The sequence below is a fragment of the Heteronotia binoei genome, chromosome 1 (assembly GCF_032191835.1).
Source record: "Heteronotia binoei isolate CCM8104 ecotype False Entrance Well chromosome 1, APGP_CSIRO_Hbin_v1, whole genome shotgun sequence".
Lineage (NCBI taxonomy): Eukaryota > Metazoa > Chordata > Lepidosauria > Squamata > Gekkonidae > Heteronotia > Heteronotia binoei.
In genome coordinates, this window is record NC_083223.1 from 206,944,209 (window position 1) to 206,963,092 (window position 18,884).

Below are 18,884 nucleotides of genomic sequence, written 5' to 3' on the forward strand. Positions count from 1 at the left end.
CTTTTCAGGTTTATAGAAAGAGATCTTATTTGTTCATGGCTAGAGTTCATGGCTCCCGTTCACATGCAGTTCATGGCTGGATTTAAGTATTCACAGATTTGGCCATGTTGAGAATTAGGAGTACTGATGACTCAGAAGTGTGATGTATTTAGGAATGTCATGACAGTAACATATGCATATAGCAATGGTCTAATCAAAATAGTCTAAACTTCCAAACATTTTATGGGGATTGGTTCTCTCCACTTCACCTCACATTTAGCTCACCATGCAGACAAGGTAGGTGGCATCGTATCATTGCTCCTCTCTCCAGGTCAACAATAAGCAGAAAAGGGGAGCAGAAGAACAAGTTATGTTTTCCCAGTAAGACATGCCCCACTAAGATATGCACAAAACCAAACCCCAGGTCTCAGCAGGAATTGCCCCCACTTTTGGGTGCTCCAATCTGCCAGCAGTCAGCTGGCTGGCGGGGAAACCCCACCCCCAAACAGGGAAGTCATTGTGTGACATCCTTAATGCAATGACATCACCCAGAAGTGACATCATAGTACTGGGAACACTCTGATTTTTGAGCAAACTCTATGGTTTGTAGCAAAAAAACCCATAGAGTTTTTGCCCAAAACCTAGAGCATCAAGCGCAATGTCAGTAACACATTCCCAAGCCATATTGATGTTGTCATGAAATATCCATGTACAGACAGGAAGTGAGAGGGGACTGGAAATAGGCCCATAGCCAGAAAATATGGGTGGAGGGGTCCAGGAGATTAAAAATTTGGTGGGGGAGCCATGGGGCTTGGCAGCTTCTTCCTGGTCCTGCTTTCAGCCGCTTTCCCCCTACTACTCAGGAGAAAGCACCTGCCCGCCCGAGCAACCTGCAGCAGCCTGCAGCAGGCAAGGGGTGGGGAACAAGTTATGTTTCCCCAGCCCACCTGGCCCCAGCTGTCCCCCTCCCATTCTCTTTCTAGCTGTCGCTCACTCTCTCCCCCTTGCTCTCTCTCGTGCTTTCCTCCACTGTTGCTCTCTCGCTCTCCCCCTGTTGTTCTTTCTCTCTCTCTCTCCTCTCTCTCTCTTGCTCGGTCTCTCTTACTCGCTTCCCCCCACTCTCGTTCTCCCCCTCTCTCTCTCTCTCTCTCTCTCTATCTATCTATCTATCTTGCTCAGTCTCTCACTGTCTCTCTCTCCCTTCCCCCCGTTGATATTGCTCTTTCTCTCTCCCCTACCTCACATGTGGAGTCTCTTTCCAAAAGTTTGTTTTAAAAAAGCTGGAGAGAGGGGTGAGCGCACCATGGCACAGCTTAGGACCAACACAGCTTTACTGCAGCAGACCAGTGGGAGCTGCTGAAGCAAAGAGGGGGGGGGGGGCTTAGCAGTGGTAGCAGTTCTACTGAAGCTCAGAAAGAAAACACGGCAGGTTCCTAGGTAGTGGCTGTTCTCTAAGGCAGTGCTTTGGATGACCTGAGGAGGATAAGGTGATGATCTATGGAGGGGCCCTACAGAGGGAAGAGGGGTTTAAACAGAGTGACGTTCCCCCCCCCTCACCCGCCCACCGTAGCTACAGGCCTGACTGGAAATCTATTACAAGTCAAGGGCCATGTGTTTACCCCCTATTATAATTCTCATCTGGTGCAACTAATACAAAAGATGGCCAACAACTTCTAAGGATCTCATGGGAAATGAGTCTTAGACATGCTTTCAGATATATACATTTATGAGGAAGGGTATAGAGAAGCTTTCCTGAAGCTCATTCTTCTCTATTCTATTGGGGGGGGGGGGGGTGTTTTTGTTTCATTTTTTAGCTTGCCTGACTCACCTAATGAAAAATTAGTACATCTTTGGTTACATCCCCTGAGCTGGTTTCTAGTACTTGGTGCATGGATAGCAAGAATTGGAATACGCATATTTTTTAAACAAAAAAACAATGCATGCTGATAGCACTGCAAACAATATGCCCTTATATGCTGTTGAAAGAGGGGGAAACGAGGTTGGATTAGACGAGAAAACAAAAAGAGAGCAAACAACAAAAAGGGACCTTCTAGAAATACGACATTCATGAGGTGTATGAATTATTTAACAGACAGCTGAATAAGGGGAAAACTCAACAAAGACTACAAAAAGCCACAGCCAACCACCAAGCCTAGTGCAGACCCTTTCCCAGAAGCTGGGACAATGAAATAAATTTTATGTCTCTGATTCATTTGCCAGCAGACGGGTTTAGCTTGCCCCCACATACACACACACCATGTATCGCTGCACCAAAGAAACAACAACACAAATGCCTGATGGGTATCATTCTCCGTTATCTCTCAAACCTTTGCCATCAACATGCAGATAGAAGCAGCAGCAGCAAAAAAAAAAAAGAAAAAGAAAAAGAAAAGTGTGTATATTGTAAGCGTTGGTTAAACAAGCCCACAGTAATTCTTATTTGCTGGAGGTTTTAGAGAGCAGATGTAGGATTGGCAGGGGCTGGAAGCTGGCTATATTGTACTCGTTCATTCAGAGCCAACATGGAAAGAACACAGAAAAGCTGCATTTTTGTTGGTTTTGTGTGTGTGTGCATTTGCCACTTTGCCATCCACTAGTCCTAAGGTTTCTTGGATTTGTACTGACCCATAGGAGGGAGGGGGGGAGAAAAACAGATTGGGGCACCATCCAAAAGAAATATGACTTATATCAGCTGCTGCCGCAGCGTCTCCATCGACTTTGCTAAGCTGCTGCCCGTTTTGCTGTGGCGAATGCCCATGTGTTGTAATACGCTGATTGCCTGCTCTGGGTGTATCAGTTGCGAGAATAAGGACAAACAAATGAAGGAACCAAATATAAAAACAAAGAGCCAGCAGCACTGAAGAAGCATTTTCAGCTGCCAGGCAGTAACTTAGATAGTGTAGCTGCCATCACCTAGTTCACGCAAGCTTTTAATATCTTTTGGCAGTGTGCGGTGTCACAGCACAAAAGGAAAGTTTGGCACTTTGGAGCATACTTCTCTTGACATAACTGTAGGCAGTACCCAGCTGATACCTTCATCTGTGTGTGTGTGTGTGTGTGTGTGTGTGTGTGTGTGTGTGTGTGCTCTTAAGGTACATTTCTAGCAGATCAAACATCAGTTTCACACACACACATGTACAATTTCATTTCCAAGAACCACTGTTAAAATACCGATGGGAATCAAATCAGATTATCAGAAAAGAGTGTGCTAGAGCATCCGGGTTTTCTGACTAAGTGACCCAGATAAGAAAAAAAGAAACAGATGTATGTAAAGTGAAGTGGAGGGCTTAAAATATAGGCCCTGATTTTCTCACCAGGAGCAGGCAAGGAATGGAGCCAAGGCCCCCTTTGCATTTACCAAGACTTTTGAAACCATCTTTACAAGCAAAAATACATAAACTGTCAGAGGCATAATTAAAGCTTTAGCATCCCTTCCAGAAGCATGGACTGTAACTCATATTAATTTACAGGCACTCAAATATATCATCAATGTTTCATCTGTTGTTTTTAGCAAGTTCAGTCTTGGAGGTACAGCAGACCACACCTGGAAATCTTTAGATGGGATGTTGGTTTGCTTTTATATATACTTTAAAAAGGTCATCGATTGAGAAGCAGAAAACTGGTTGGGTCTTTCTTTTTAATGTGCACCTGCTAATTGAACACATATAGTCTTCTTAGCCTGGGTAGACATAGAGTATTCCTTAAGATGCATAGTGGGTCTTATTTCCAAATAAAAATACACAAGATCAAAGTGCATGTTAATTTTATTTGCCATATTTTCCATCCTCCAGTTTCTCCAATGAGCTCAGAACAGAATACCAAGAAGTATTACCTATCCTCACAACAACCTTGTAAAACAGGCTACCTGTGAGGGATTCAGTGTTCTGAAGCTTCACAGAACAGTGGGGACACTGCAATCCTAAACAAATTACAGCTTCTAAACCATTGACTTCAGTTCATTTAGGAGAGTGCAAACTTGTTTAAAGCAACCAATCCCAACTGTTCTGCTCAAAAGTAAGTCCCATTTTATTCAATGGGGCTTATTCCCAGGAAAGTGCTATTAGAATTGCAGTCTCTGTCTCCCTGGCATCTGTGATTCTGTTTCATATATCATACAGCCAATGAGGTTTAGTGTACTACAGTGTGTGACTAGAATCTGGGAGACCAGGTGTGAATTTGAACTTTGCCATGGAAGAATGCTGGGTTTCAGAATACACTCTCAATCTAACCTAAACTCACAGGGCTGTTGTGAGGATAAAATAGAAGAGAGGAGAGTAATGCAAGCTACTCTGAGTTCTCACTGGGGGAGAAGGTGGGATATAAAGTTGTCAGGTCTCCCTGCTGCCAAACCCTGTTGCTGCTCTGTCAGCTATTGGAAGAAATATAAATTTAAAAACTGGCATCAGTTTGACAGCATTACATCACTTCCAGGTAGGGTTGCCAATCCCCAGGTGGGGGCAGGGGATCCCCCGGTTTGGAGGCCCTCCCCCCGCTTCAGGGTCAGGGTCATCAGAAAGCGGGAGGGAGGGGAGGGAAATGTCTGCTGGGAACTCTGTTATTCCCTATGGAGATTTATTCCCATAGAAAATCATGGAGAATTGATCCGCGGGTATCTGGGGCTCTGGGGGGGGGGCTGTTTTTTGGGTAGAGGCACCAATTTTCAGTATAGCATCTAGTGCCTCTCTGCAAAATACCCCCCAAGTTTCAAAAAGATTGGACCAGGGGGTCCAATTCTATGAGCCCCAAAAAAAGGTGCCCCAAACCTTCATGATTTCCTATGAAAGGAAGGAATTGAAAAAGTGTGCCGTCCCTTTAAATGTGATGGCCAGAACTCCCTTTGGAGTTCAATTATGCTTGTCACAGCCTTGATCTTGGCTCCACCCCTAATGTCTCCTGGCCTCCACCCCCAAAGTCTCCTGGCTCCACCCCCAAAGTCCCCAGATATTTCTTTAATTGGACTTGGCAACCCTACTTCCAGGGGAACTGGAAGTGATGTTATTCCTAGAGAGCCATGACAGTTCTAGGTTTTCTCCATGACACCATCAGGCAGTGACCCCCGTGACACTGCCAATGCCCCTCCATGTCCCCACTCCTCCCAGACTCCTGCTAGTTGTCACCCCTATATATAAAGAAGGAAATAAATCATACCAGCACGCACTATTTCATCTTTCTTTTTCTATAACTTTATATCAACAGATTTTTTTAAGAAATAAAGAAAAATTGGAAGATTTCGATGACAAATGACTGAACATACCTTTTTGAACTGAAACTAAAATTCGCAGGTTTTTCTTAATGTAAAAATTTTCATTGATTATCTCAGGAGCAAAAACCCACAAAAAAAACTTTTACATTTGAACATGAACTCTGAAATTCAATAGATGAAATTTTTAGTTTCAGATTAAACACATGAAGCTGCCATACTCAGTAGGGTTGCCAGGTCTGTGTTAAATACCTGGAGACTTTGGGGATGGATCCGGGAAAGTGAGGGGCTTGGAGAGGGACCTCAGCATGGTACAAAGCCATAGACTCCATCTTCAAAGCAGCCATTTTCTCCAGGGAGCTGATCTCTGCCAACTGGAAATCAATTGAAAAAAGCAGGAGATCTCCAGGTCCCATCTGGAGACTTGGCAACTAAATAAGGGAAACAGCCAAAGTTGAGAAAAATGTAGGAGGCTGTGAAAAATTATTGTACAAAGAACAATTACAGCTAATGTAACACAGCTTAATACAAGAATTACACACTCTCCACGAACATATCAGTGCTTAATTGCACTCTGCAATATATTGAGTATTTATGTTAATAGCATTTAAAGGGGAAACCCCACAATCAACTTTTTAAACAATAATACTTCTAAGAAAAGTTTGCCAGTTTTGAACAGAATTATTATGTCTCTGGAACCAAGGCTCATAGCATTATAAGGAAATCAATTCCAACATCCTATAGGCGAACCATTTTGCCTGTGTAAATGTTGGAATTGATTTCCTTAAAATGCTATGAGCCTTGGTTCCAGAGACATAATCACGTGGTCAAAGAAGAAGATATTCGAAACATGCGAAGATAAGAAAACCTAGGAAGCATGTTACCATGTTATTAAATCTATACATGTTAACAATCAACAGAAAAACAACCTTTGATTAATTCTTCTAAGCCTACGCTTAATTCAAGGACTGTTGTCTTTGATGCTTGAGTATACTGCAAACTTTGCATGTTGCATACAGAAGTAATTTAAACCTGGCAACCCTTGCATGTTTTTCTTAGAAGTATTGTTGTTAAAAAGTTGATTGTGGTATTTCCCCTTTAAACACTATTAACATAAATACTCAATATGTTGCAGAGTGCAATTAAGCACTGATATGTTTGTGGAGAGTGTGTAATTCTTGTATTAAGCTGTGTTACACTAGTTGTAATTGTTCTTTGTAAAGTAATTTTCACAGCCTCCTACATTTTCCGCCACCTAGAGGCTGGCAACCCTACTGAGTCAGACCATTGGCCTATTGACAGTTCTTCAAGTTCTCAGGCAGAAGTCTTTTACATCATGCACAGGCCTCAGATTCAGTTGGAGCTCACAGGAGCACAGCTCCTGAACCTTTCTGAGAGTTCCACCTCCTCCTTCTGAGAGTTCCACCTCCTTGTCCATTGAATGGTATGTGCAGCTGCATAACAATCCCTGGATGAGCTCTATTTTTCTCCACCTATTTTTCTACAAAACGACTGCTGAGTTAAAGTAAAACAAAGAAAGCCACCACTTCCAATCATTTAGAGTTTATCATACACGCAGCTTCTTTTCTGGTCAAGTACAGGAAGTTGTTTAAGCAAGAGCCAAACAATAAGTTTATGGCTGACCTTTGCACTCATTGTTAAAATTAAGTTCAAGCTGAATTACTTATAAAAATTCTAAGCCCACACAATTATCCTATCTTCATGTAGCTCAAATCACTAGTATCACTTCCCCTTGTCTTACATGATAAATGTTCATCCTTCCAAAGTGGAAGTAAGTTAGCCTTTTTTCAATCCTACTTCCTTTGTGAGAAGCCTACTCTGTTTCCCATAAACAAGAATTAGTCATCACTCCTATACCAAATAAAGCTGTTTCCTTCTCTCTACTAAAGAACCATCATTTTCACCAAGTTGTGCTTGGTGAAGTATGAGAAAGGAGACAGGAAGCTAATTTTTTTGCTTTTGAGGCATAAAAGCAGTTTTTCTAGAGACATCTGTAGCTGTCCTTTTAACAGAAGAGTGATGTACAGACATATCAATTATGAAAAAACTAATTTCTATAGATCAAGCTGATTTCTATAGATCAAACCGCTGTTGAAACCAAAAAAGCAGGCTAGACAAGGCAGATAAATTAAATCAGATCAACTGGTCTGCAGAGGGAGATTGTACTGCATGCTCTGATAATATCTAAATTAGATTACTGCAGGGTTTTTTTTCCTGGGGAATGGTGGGATGGAGTTCCGGAACCCCTTCGTAGAAACAAAATTCTCAAAAAATGTTTAAAAGTTAATTAGGGGCACCTGTGTGTTTCTCTGGCACCTATTTTTCCAGGGGAAAAGTTCTGGATTATTGCAATGTGATGTCAGTGGGGCTGCCCTTGAAGACTGCCTGGGAAGTACTGTTGCTGCAGCCAGAATGTTGACTGGAGTGGATCATAGGGGCTATATCATTCCAGTCTTGTTTCATCTACACTGATTCCCAGTTTGTTTCCAGGCCCAATTCAAGGTGCTGATATTGACCTTTAAAGCCCTGTATGGCTTGGGGCCAGCATACCTTAAGTACAATCTACTTCCATATGAACTTACCTGACCACTTCAGTCATCTCCTGAACTCTGTTTTGCATGCCCCCACCATCTGAGGTTAATAGGTGGCAGCCCAAGAAAGGGCCTTCTCAGTCACGTCACTGAAACTTTGGAACAGCAGTTGCAACTGCAGCTCATGACTCCTCAAAGAGGCAGCTGAGAAGAGAGCATGCGTGTGGCTGGCCGCTGCTGAGTCTCCCTGTGGTGAAGTGATGGCTGGGCTCTTCTGCAGTGGCTTGGCAATGGCAGTTCTTTCTTCTCCCTCCGCAGTAGTGTTATAGCCCCTTGCTGGAGCACAAAAGGGCTCCTTGCTTGGAGGCCAGCGCAGCTCCTTCTCCTCTTCATCTCTTCCTGTTGCAATGGGTACTTCAAGTTGAGGAGTGGAGGGGGGGCAGAAGAGAAAGAAGCAAGCTCCCCACCAGTTCCATTTCCCCCTTTTTTTCCTTTGTCCCCAAACTTGGGTCCAGGAAGGAGGTGGGGAGAGACAAAGCAGCCTTACTTATCTGTTGGGAAGTTTATCTTTCACTCCCCACCCCGCTGCCTCCACTGACCCCTTTGCCTTTCTTGCTTTGCCTTCCTCTAGTCTCTTTCCCCCCTCAAAACAAACAAACACTCTCACCCCTGCAACGTTAGGTTCCTTTAGTATCTGCGCCAGAATATTTTATTTAAACAGGTGCAACTAATATTCCATTAGTGGGGTTTTCTCAACAACAGCAACAAGAAAAGGAGTGATGGGACCTTGGACCAGTTGTGTCCCTGAAGAAGTAGCCTCCAAAACATTGTATTACAATACAGGAGCCAGCCTAAACTGGTCTGCTCAGAAGCCCTATTTTATTCAATGATGCTTTCTCCTAGGAAAGTGTTCTTAGGCACCCAACATTTGTTACAAACCCATGCTTGACAACCGTAACACAAGCAAGACTATATGACCGCACTTCTGGTGATGCCAGGGTGTGTGGCCTAATATGCTAATGAGTTCCTGATGTCAGGGGGTATGGCCTATCATGCTAATAAATTCCTGCTGGGCTTTTTCTTCAAAAAGTCCTGTTAGGTCTTATTATCCCTCCTACCTGTTTAAGTGTTTACATGTTTTTATCTGTTGCAAATGTGTGTGTATGTGTGAACGACAGTGTTTTAATGTTTGAAATGTTCTGACAGTTTTAATGTTAGCTGCCCTGGGAACCTTGATTTGTGCAGAAAGTCAGCATGGCGAAAGTAGAGAAAGAGGTACTTTTCTTCCTTTCTCACAGTGCAAGAGCTCGTGGGCATTCAATGAAATTGCTGAGCAGACAGGTTAAAACGGATAAAAGGAAGTACTTCTTCACCCAAAGGGTGATTAACATGTGGAATTCACTGCCACAGGAGGTGGTGGCGGCCACAAGCATGGCCACCTTCAAGAGGGGTTTAGATAAAAATATGGAGCAGAGGTCCATCAGTGGCTATTAGCCACAGTGTGTGTGTGTGTGTGTGTATATATATATAAAAAAATTTGGCCACTGTGTGACACAGAGTGTTGGAGTAGATGGGCCATTGGCCTGATCCAACATGGCTTCTCTTATGTTCTTATAGAAATATTTTAAACAAATAAATAAGGGCCTAACTAGACACAATGACATCCTCACGGCTGCCACGAGGATGGCATCACCATTTTAGAGTGATTTTAAAATGCTGCAAGTGCCTGATCCCTGATTGGGAGCCTGCAGTGCAGAGCTTTCTCCCCCACCCCAGGCCTTTTCAAATGCTGAAACAGCCATGGAGGACAACAGTTTTGGCACTTGAAAAAGCACAGAGAGGAAACAAGAGTGCAGCATTATGGGTAAGGTTACCGGGTCTGACTCAGGAAATATCTGGGAACTTTGAAGGTGGAGCCAGGAGACTTTGGAGGTGGAGACTTTCCAATAAATAAATAAATACAGCAGTGCAATTCCCCTGAATACAGTCTTCATTTCCTCATCCTCTTTTTTGCCTACCCTGGCAGCTGCACTTCCAGTAAATGAAAGTGAAATTTGTCATACCTTCATAAGCTTTTTTAAGGGACACACAAACGCACACACAAAGCAGCCAAAATAAACAGAGTGCAAGACCACACTTTTCTTATTTCACTGGGGCAATTAACTCACAGGAGTTGCTGAATGTAACAATCTGCTATATTTCAACCGACTTCAGACAGGAACAGAAAAGGAGAGCAGCCTGGGTAGTGGAGTTTTCCTCCATCCCATAATTAGGTTCAAGCTAACCTTGCCTATCCATTTTACTGTAGAACCAACTGCTGAAGCAAATGCAAAACAAAGGACTGTGCTCTCTGCTTTTCCCACAGCTTCACACTCTGGTGGCTCTGCCTGATCACTCCACTCCCTGCTTTCCTGCTGCTGATATTTAAAGGCACAAACACGTTCCAAAACACAAACAGCTGCAAGAGTCTTCTAGCCTGCTGAGAATTAAAGGCACATTGTGGATGTTGGACCGGGGCTTTCCCACACTGGCCAGCTGCCTAGTGGCAGAGGAGTCTGCAAAACCAGAGGATCCCCCACTAGAACCTGGAGACTGGCAATCTTAATTGTGGGCCCTTGCAGCATTTTATAATAATAATATAATAATAAGTTTTTATTTATACCCCGCCCTCCCCGCGGAAGCAGGCTCAGGGTGGCTTACAAGGCATGACATAAAATATCATGGTATAACAATAAAACAAAATAATACAGTCAATAAAGAGAACAATATAAATTATACAATATATAAGTTAACATTAAAATCATTAATCTAAAACAGTTTAAAGGTGCTACCGTCGCAGTATATACAAGATGGCGTGATGATAATTCCAGGTTTATCTTAAAAGGCTAGTTGGAAGAGGGCAGTTTTGCAAGCCCTACGGAACTGGTTAAGATCCCGTAGGGCCCACACCTCTTCTGGTAGCTGATTCCACCATTGGGGTGCCTTTATAGAGAAGGCTTGCTCCCTGGTTGTTTTTAATTTGGCCTCCTTGGGCCCAGGGATTTCCAAGAGATTTTGTGAGCTGGAACGCAGTGCTCTCTGGGGAACATATGGAGAGAGGCGGTCCCTAAGGTAGGCCAGTCCTCAGCCATATAGGGCTTTAAAGGTGATAACCAGCACCTTGTAACGAACTCGGTAGACAATTGGCAGCCAGTGCAGTTCCCACAGCCTAGGCCGCACATGTTCCCACTGAGGTAGTCCCACTAGCAGTCTGGCCGCTGCATTCTGCACTAGCTGCAGTTTCCAAGTTCGGTACAGGGGCAGCCCCATGTAGAGGGCATTACAGTAGTCTAGCCTCGAGGTGACCGTCGCATGGATCACTGTTGCCAGGTCACAGCGTTCCAGGAAGGGGGCCAACTGCCTCGCCCGCCTAAGATGATGTGGCAGTGGCTGCTATCTGGGTCTCCATTGTCAAGGAAGACTTCAGCAGCACTCCCAAGCTCCTGACCTCGCGCACTGGTACCAATGGCGCCCCGTCAAAAGCTGGAAGGGAGATCCCTCCTTCCAGACCGCTGCGACCTAGACAAAGGACCTCTGTCTTCGCTGGATTCAGTTTCAGCCCGCTCAGCTTAATCTAATCAGCCACAGTTTGCAACGCCTGGTCCAGATTTACAGGGACATCACTAGTTCGGCCGCACATCAGTAGATAGAGCTGGGTGTCATCAGCATACTGGTGACAACCCAGCCCATACCTCCGAGCAATCTGGGCAAGGGGGCGCATATAGATGTTAAATAACATCGGGGAGAGAACTGCCCCCTGGGGCACCCCACAATTAAATAGGTGCCTCTGGGACAGCTCACCCCCAATTGCCACCCTTTGTCCCCGACCTTCAAGGAAAGAGGAAAGCCACTGTAAGGCTAACCCCTGAATCCCTGCGTTGGTGAGGCAGCAGGTCAGCAGCTGGTGATCGACCATATTGAACGCTGCTGATGGATCTAGCAGCAGCAATACCGCCACACCGCCTCGATCCAGATGTCGCCGGAGATCATCCATGAGGGCAACCAACACTGTCTCCGTCCCGTGGCCCAGGCAGAAGCCGGACTGAAAAGGATCGAAGGTGGAAGCATCATCCAGAAAACTCTGCAACTGCAACGCCACAGCCCTCTCAATAACTTTGCCCAAAAAGGGCAAGTTTGAGACCGGCCGGTAATGTGCCAATTCAGCTGGATCTGATGTAGCCTTTTTCAGGAGGGGGCAGACCACTGCCTCTTTCAGGCATTTTAATCACTTTAAAATGATGGCAGTATCCTCATGGCAGCCACAAAGGCACTGCTACATCTTAAAAAGGTAAAGGTAGTCCCCTGTGCAAGCACCAGTCATTTTTGACTCTGGGGTGACGTTGCTTTCACAACATTTTCATGGCAGACTTTTTACAGGGTGGTTTGCCACTGCCTTCCCCAGTCATCTACACTTTCCCCCCAGCAAGCTGGGTACTCATTTTACCGACCTCAGAAGGATGGAAGGCTGAGTCAGCCTCGAGCCAGTTACCTGAACCAGCTTTTGCTGGGATTGAACTCAGGTCGTGAGCAGAGGGCTCCGACTGCAGTACTGCAGCTTTACCACTCTGCACCATGGGGCTTTTCTGCTATATCTAGTCTGCCCTTAATACAACTAATTCTAGAGCAAAAGAATTGAGACAATTGATCTGCTGCCTTGGGCAGATTCTGGAGAGTTGGGGACAGCCATGAACAGAAGGGCAAACCAAAATATGAATTGGTTTTGACTAAGCTATGGTTGCCAATGTCCAGATGGGGCCTGGAGATCTCTTAGAATTACAAGCGGTCTCCAGGCTTCAGAAGTCAGATCCTGTAGAGAAATGGCTACTTTGGAGAGTGGACTCTATGACATTATACCCTGCTGAGGTCCCCCTCTAAGTTCCATCCCCAAATCTCCAGCAATTTTCCAACCCTAGTTAGCAACACTAGACTCTTCTAAACTGCCCAGAGAACTATAATATAGCAAGAATGGCAAAATTATCTTCCCTAATTAAATAGGAAAACCATTTGGGAATTTCTCTTGTGTTTTCTGTAGGCTGTTTCCTAAATTTACTTACCAAAAATTACTTACCAAATTCCTTAATTCCTTAATTACTTACCAAAAAATTCTAGGCCCTGCATATTTCAAAGTCACTTCCTATGATGTTTGCTTTATTGACAATTGTCTCCATAAATCAAATAACAAAGAGAACTTAAATACAGAGTAATTGTGACTAAATATTTTTTAAAGTCTGGAAATTCATGCCTCTGGATATCCTCCAAATTTTGAGCTTGGACATCTTCTGGAAGCTCTGTAAGAGCATAAGGCATTCAGTGGCTCAGGCCAAATTTGGTTGGGGCATATATAAAAGAATCTCTGAAAGCAACTTCACAAGGTCTGCCAATACTGTATATAAAAATCATTTGCAGAAATGCCCCCTACAAAAATGCTCACGCATCACAGCTTTTTGCAGTGTATGATTAAAGATCTTTTCCCTTAAACCAGTGTTATTTGTTTTTTCTTTATTAGTTAAACATGACAGAAAGACATCTGGCACCACTGGAATGTTAATCCAGAACTAAATGATGCCAGTAGTTAGAGGATATAACTAAGTATCTAATATCTACTGTCAGTTTATCACTAACCTAATAATGTAGACAGAGTATCGTAAGTAACAGTCACATTATTAATAGAAACAGTCTTGCCTCCTTGGTATTAGAACTATGGTGCTGTTAATTAATGAACTGAAAAAGTTTACGTGGATTTATATAATTGCAATCATATTCACAGTTACTCCAGTCTAAACTCACCGAAGTCAATACACACATCTGCCCCTCTCTCCACATAGCAGAGACATTACTTTCCCTAAACTCTGGGAGAAGGACCTGAAGAGAAGTCTAAGGAGACAATCTCCTAACAACTACCTCTGATAGAATATAAAGAAGACAATGACAAAGAAGAAAAGAATATAAACAGAAACCAACCATCTTCACTGTTAAACCACCAAGAAATGGTAAGCCAACTGTGAAAAAACAAAACTCAAAAGAGGCAAAAGACAAAACAATACAACAGCAATGTATTTAAGAACAGACTGGTAGCTACTTCATTTAAAAGGGCAGAAAATATTGGTGGTTTGTTTATGACTTTGCTTCTATAGCATCTGGATGTCCAAAGAGAGCCAGTTTGGTGTAGCGGTTAAGTGTGCGGACTCTTATCTGGGAGAACCGGGTTTGATTCCCCACTCCTCCACTTGCACCTGCTGGAATGGCCTTGGGTCAGCCATAGCTCTGGCAGAGGTTGTCCTTGAAAGGGCAGCTGCTGTGAGAGCCCTCTCCAGCCCCACCCACCTCACAGGGTGTCTGTTGTGGGGGAGGAAGGTAAAGGAGATTGTGAGCCGCTCTGTGACTCTTCGGAGTGGAGGGCGGGATATAAATCCAATATCTTCTTCTTCTTCTTCTTCAAATCAAGGAAGTTAATTTCTCTCCCAAAACTATTGGTGTATCTTTCTGCCCTGAAGCTTATTTTAAATGTAAGTTATCTGCAACTGGAACTTGTTTCGTATAACTTTGTATCATTTCTTACTGTTAGCTGAAATTACAGCTGATCTCCAAACTACAGAGATCAATTTCCCTAGAGAAAATGGCAGTTTTGGAGGGCAAACTCTATGGCATCACAAGCCACACTGAGTCCCTTTCCCTTCTCCTAATCTGCACACCCTAGATCACCAGGATATCCAAAACTTCCGTTGGCAACCATATTTTCAGGCTGTCAAGAAGATTTATATGGCAAGTTCTTATGGATGTTACAATTGGCATAGCATGTCAACATAAAAACATAAGAACAGGTCTGCTGGATCAGAGCAATATTCTATCTAGTCTACTGTTGTGTTTCCCACAGTGGCCCACCAGATGCACCAAAAGTCCCAGAAGGAAGGGCCCAAAGGCCAAAGCCTCCCCATGCTGTTACCTCTCAGCAACTGGTATTCATAGGTATATTTCCTTTGAAGGTAGATGGGGGCTTCATTAATCATCATGATTAATAGTCATTGTTGATGGACCTCTCATTCATGAATGTGTTTAATCCATTTTAAAGCCAAGTGGGCATCATCACTTTTTGTGGTAGTGAGTTCCACAAGTTATGCATTATGAAATGGCTTGCCAAATAGAAAAGGTAATGTGGACCATACCAGTCTTTGATAGATTCATTTGTCATGTTATAATAGATGGGAAAGCCACAACTTGCAATGCTAAGGCTGAATTCAGATAGCCAATTTGAGCTGACATAGGCACAGCCCCCAGGCAGTTTAAAAAAAACAAGGTCAGACAGGCACAGCTGCCACCTGTCCCGTTCCTGTACTCGCCTCGTCCTCTGACACCACTAAGATGGATCAAATAGCTACCACTTGGGAAGTGGTAGCAATTTTTTTGTGCCACACTCCTACCACCTTTCCTGGCATCTGAATACGAGAGAGCGCAAGTGAAGAGGACTGGCAGTGTGAACCTGCCAATCTGCTCCAAGTGCTCACTGGTATTCTTTAAAATAAATAAATAACTGCCCAAGCATGTGAGCACATGAGTGCATAGCCACTAAAAATTTAAGAGAAAAAAAGAAACCCAAACTGCGCTAAGGGGATGGTGCATAACAACTGTGTGAATGCACCAAAGTCCCCTCCCCTCCAAGCAATACACAGGCATATCATGCAGAAGTGTCTGACCAGGGTTTGGTCACTCCATTTTGGGGTGGCACAGTTTGGGGCACCTCCAGTGTGCACAAAGTTGCCCATCTGTACCAAGCCTCAGGACACTAAATTACTGAAACTCTTCAGAACCCACTTGCTCTATGGTTCATTCTGAATACACAGCTTACTTCTGATTTTCATTGAAGTCGAGCTGGTTGGGGTTTATTTTGAATGCTGTGCCTGTATAATATAGTGGGTTCTAGGCATTGAAGAGGCAAGCAGACCCAGGGCTAGGCTTTTCTGCGCCCAAGGCTGAATAGAACTCTGCCACCCCCCCCCCCCCGTATCATATTTGCGCACGTGCGCCCCGATGACATCGCTGATGACATCACTGGGCACCCCCCCCCCCCTTTGCCCAGGCTTCCCAAGTCTCGGGGAGCCTGGGTGAAGACAGAATGCGGTGGCAGCTTGCGACCCTGCCCCTCCCCACTTCACCCAGGCTTCCCGAGCCTCAGGGAGCAACACAGAACACAGTGGCAGCCCACGCGGCCCCCCTCCCTTCACCCAGGCTTCCCGAGTCTCGGGGAGCCTGGGCAAAGACAGAACATGGCAGCAGCTCACACAGCCCCCCCTCCCTTCACCCAGGCTTCCCGAGTCTCATGGAGCCTGGGTAAAGACAGAACGCAGTGGTAGCTCATGGCCCTGCTCCGCCCACTTCACCCAGGCTTCCTGAGCCTCAGGGAGCCTGGGCAAAGAGAGAACACAGTGGCAGCTCACGCAGCCCCCCTCTCCCTTCGCCCAGGCTTCCTGAGTCTTGGGAAGCCTGGGCGAAGACAGAACATGGCAGCAGCTCACAGCCCCACCCACCCCACTTTGCCCAGGCTTCCCGAACCTCGGGGAGCCTGAGCAAAGACAGGACTGGCGCGAGAGTGTGGAGATGGGGCTCCTCATGGTGCCCCTAGGCCAGGTAGCGCCCGAGGCCGCCGCCTTGTCAGCCTATTCCCATGCATCGGCCCTGGAGGTGAGTAGTGATAACAAGCTCTTTATTGAGTACAGCATGGTAGGTGGCTGCACTAACAAGACTAGAGAGCGGGGCTTGCTGGGCCAACTATATACAACACTGGGTTCCCACGCTAGCACGTTATTGGATTATTCAAACCAGCAGGAGGTCTGTGATTGGAGCAGGGCAGTTTGGATTTAGATCCTACTGCCCATTGTTCCTAAGTCCCCAAGCTCAGTCCTTCAGGCTCCAGTGAGCCAGGCAGGAACACCATTGGTAACAACACGGATTCTCATACATAACAGCCTGCATTCTACATCTTTCTCTCTCTCTCTCTGATTTCTATTGAGGATTGTGGTGTATAAATTCCACATACCAATGAGAAAACCTGGGCAATGTTCTGGAATTGGTTTCTACTGATTGGTTAGTTTCATACTGGGTGTGCCTTTTGAAATAGGAGATTCTTTCAGCTCAATTTACTGTGGAATCGCCATTACTGTCCCCCCCACCCTTATCAGTCAAGGAGTTTGCTGGAGAAAAAACACACTGGCAGACACTGCCTTTAAGAATTTAGTGAGAGAGGGGGGAGGTGGAGACTTCAGTGCTTTTCAGCCTGAGTTGCCCCCATTGTTATTTAGAAATGATTATTTTCCTAATCTCCTATTTCAAAAAACATGCCTAGTGTGAAACTGACCAATAAGAACAGACCAATTAGCCTGCCAGGGGAGGAGAGGGGGGGGGAGTCCAAGGAAATGTTTAAACGTTTAAAGGCTTGGAAGCAAATTAAGAGGAGGGGGAGGGAATACTGCTCTGAAAAACCACTCTTGAAAACTACGGAGATAAGGTGGAGTGACAGCAGAATGCTGGGGAAAGGATGTGGAAGGAATTTCAAAATCCGATGGGAGAGTGGGGTGAGTGTGCAAGTGAATGCAGAAGCAGATTTTTGAAACGAAGGAGGTGGGAGGCGAGAGCCGTAGTAAATGCAAAAGCAGAAAGGGCTTATATCTCCAGTTTTTCTTGTTTGTGTGGACCTTCCACAGGAAGGAAGGAAGGAAGGAAGGAAGGAAGGAAGGAAGGAAGGAAGGAAGGAAGGAAGGAAGGAAGGAAGGAAGGAAGGGAGGGAGGGAGGGAGGGAGGGAGGGAGGATGGGAGGATGGGAGGAAGAGAGAAAGAGAGAAAGAGAGAAAGAGAGAAAGAGAGAAAGAGAGAAAGAGAGAAAGAGAGAAAGAGAGAAAGAAAGAAAGAAAGAAAGAAAGAAAGAAAGAAAGAAAGAAAGAAAGAAAGAAAGAAAGAAAGAAAGAAAGAACATGCCATTGTAAATGCAAAGGCTTTCGCCGAAGGACTCAGACAGCTGTAGAAACTATAACAAATTTAGCCCTGCCAGCACTACAGTTCCCCCATGCATCCATGCCACAAACAATCCTCTTTTTCCCACTGTGCTATGGCTCTTTATCCTAACCTTTGTGGGGGAAATCACAGGCTCCTTACAAGCCAACCTAGGACAACTGAAAAACTGAACCAGATTCTACCCTCAATCTAATTTAGAAGTCAGTCCTAATATTTGAGTTCATTCAGCTCATATTCTTAATATATGTTAGAATAACACTGAAGCATTTCATCTATATGGGAAGTGTTCTGTACTACTCTATTTGTGTATGAATTCATTTGCCAAGCTTATTTAACCATAATCATTTTATGTCAATTGACTTGCAACGAACCTGAGCTCTTGCAAGGAGCTCTGCTTTGATCTAGTAGCTCTGCTCTCTTACTAATGTACTTTTCAGAATGCCAATAACCTTTTATGACATTTCAGAGGTGCCTACAAAAGAATTGTGCCTTCATGCCACTCATTTCTCCAGGAGTGAGTGTTTGTATGTGCATTGTGTGTATATGCACCCAAACAAGAGAGAGCAGCATGCTTCTTAGAGGACTACTGAAGTTCTTCTTGCACAACCTCTATACTTTTTTTTACAGTTATATTTTTATGATTTTACTGTATTTTTTTATTTTGACATCCACGTTTAGCATAAATAAACCTGGAACTAGTCCCAGGTGTATTATTGTTGTTGTCGTCATTGTCGATGTCATCATTGTTGTCATATGGCATTGTATGTAAAAGAAGAAGATTGCAGATTTATACCCCGCCCTTCTCTCTGAATCAGAGACTCAGAGCGGCTTACAATCTCCTATATCTTCTCCACCCACAACAGACACCCTGTGAGGTTGGTGGGGCTGAGAGGGCTCTCACAGCAGCTATCCTTTCAAGGACAACTCCTGTGAGAGCTATGGCTGACCCAAGGCCATTCCATCAGCTGTAAGTGGAGGAGTGGGGAATCAAACCCGGTTCTCCCAGGTAAGAGTTCACACACTTAACCACTACACCAAACTGGTGTAGCATAGCCAGCCAGAAGTTCTAGCTCTTTTAGTGTTATGCACCACCAGGTGGTGAGCTCAAGACT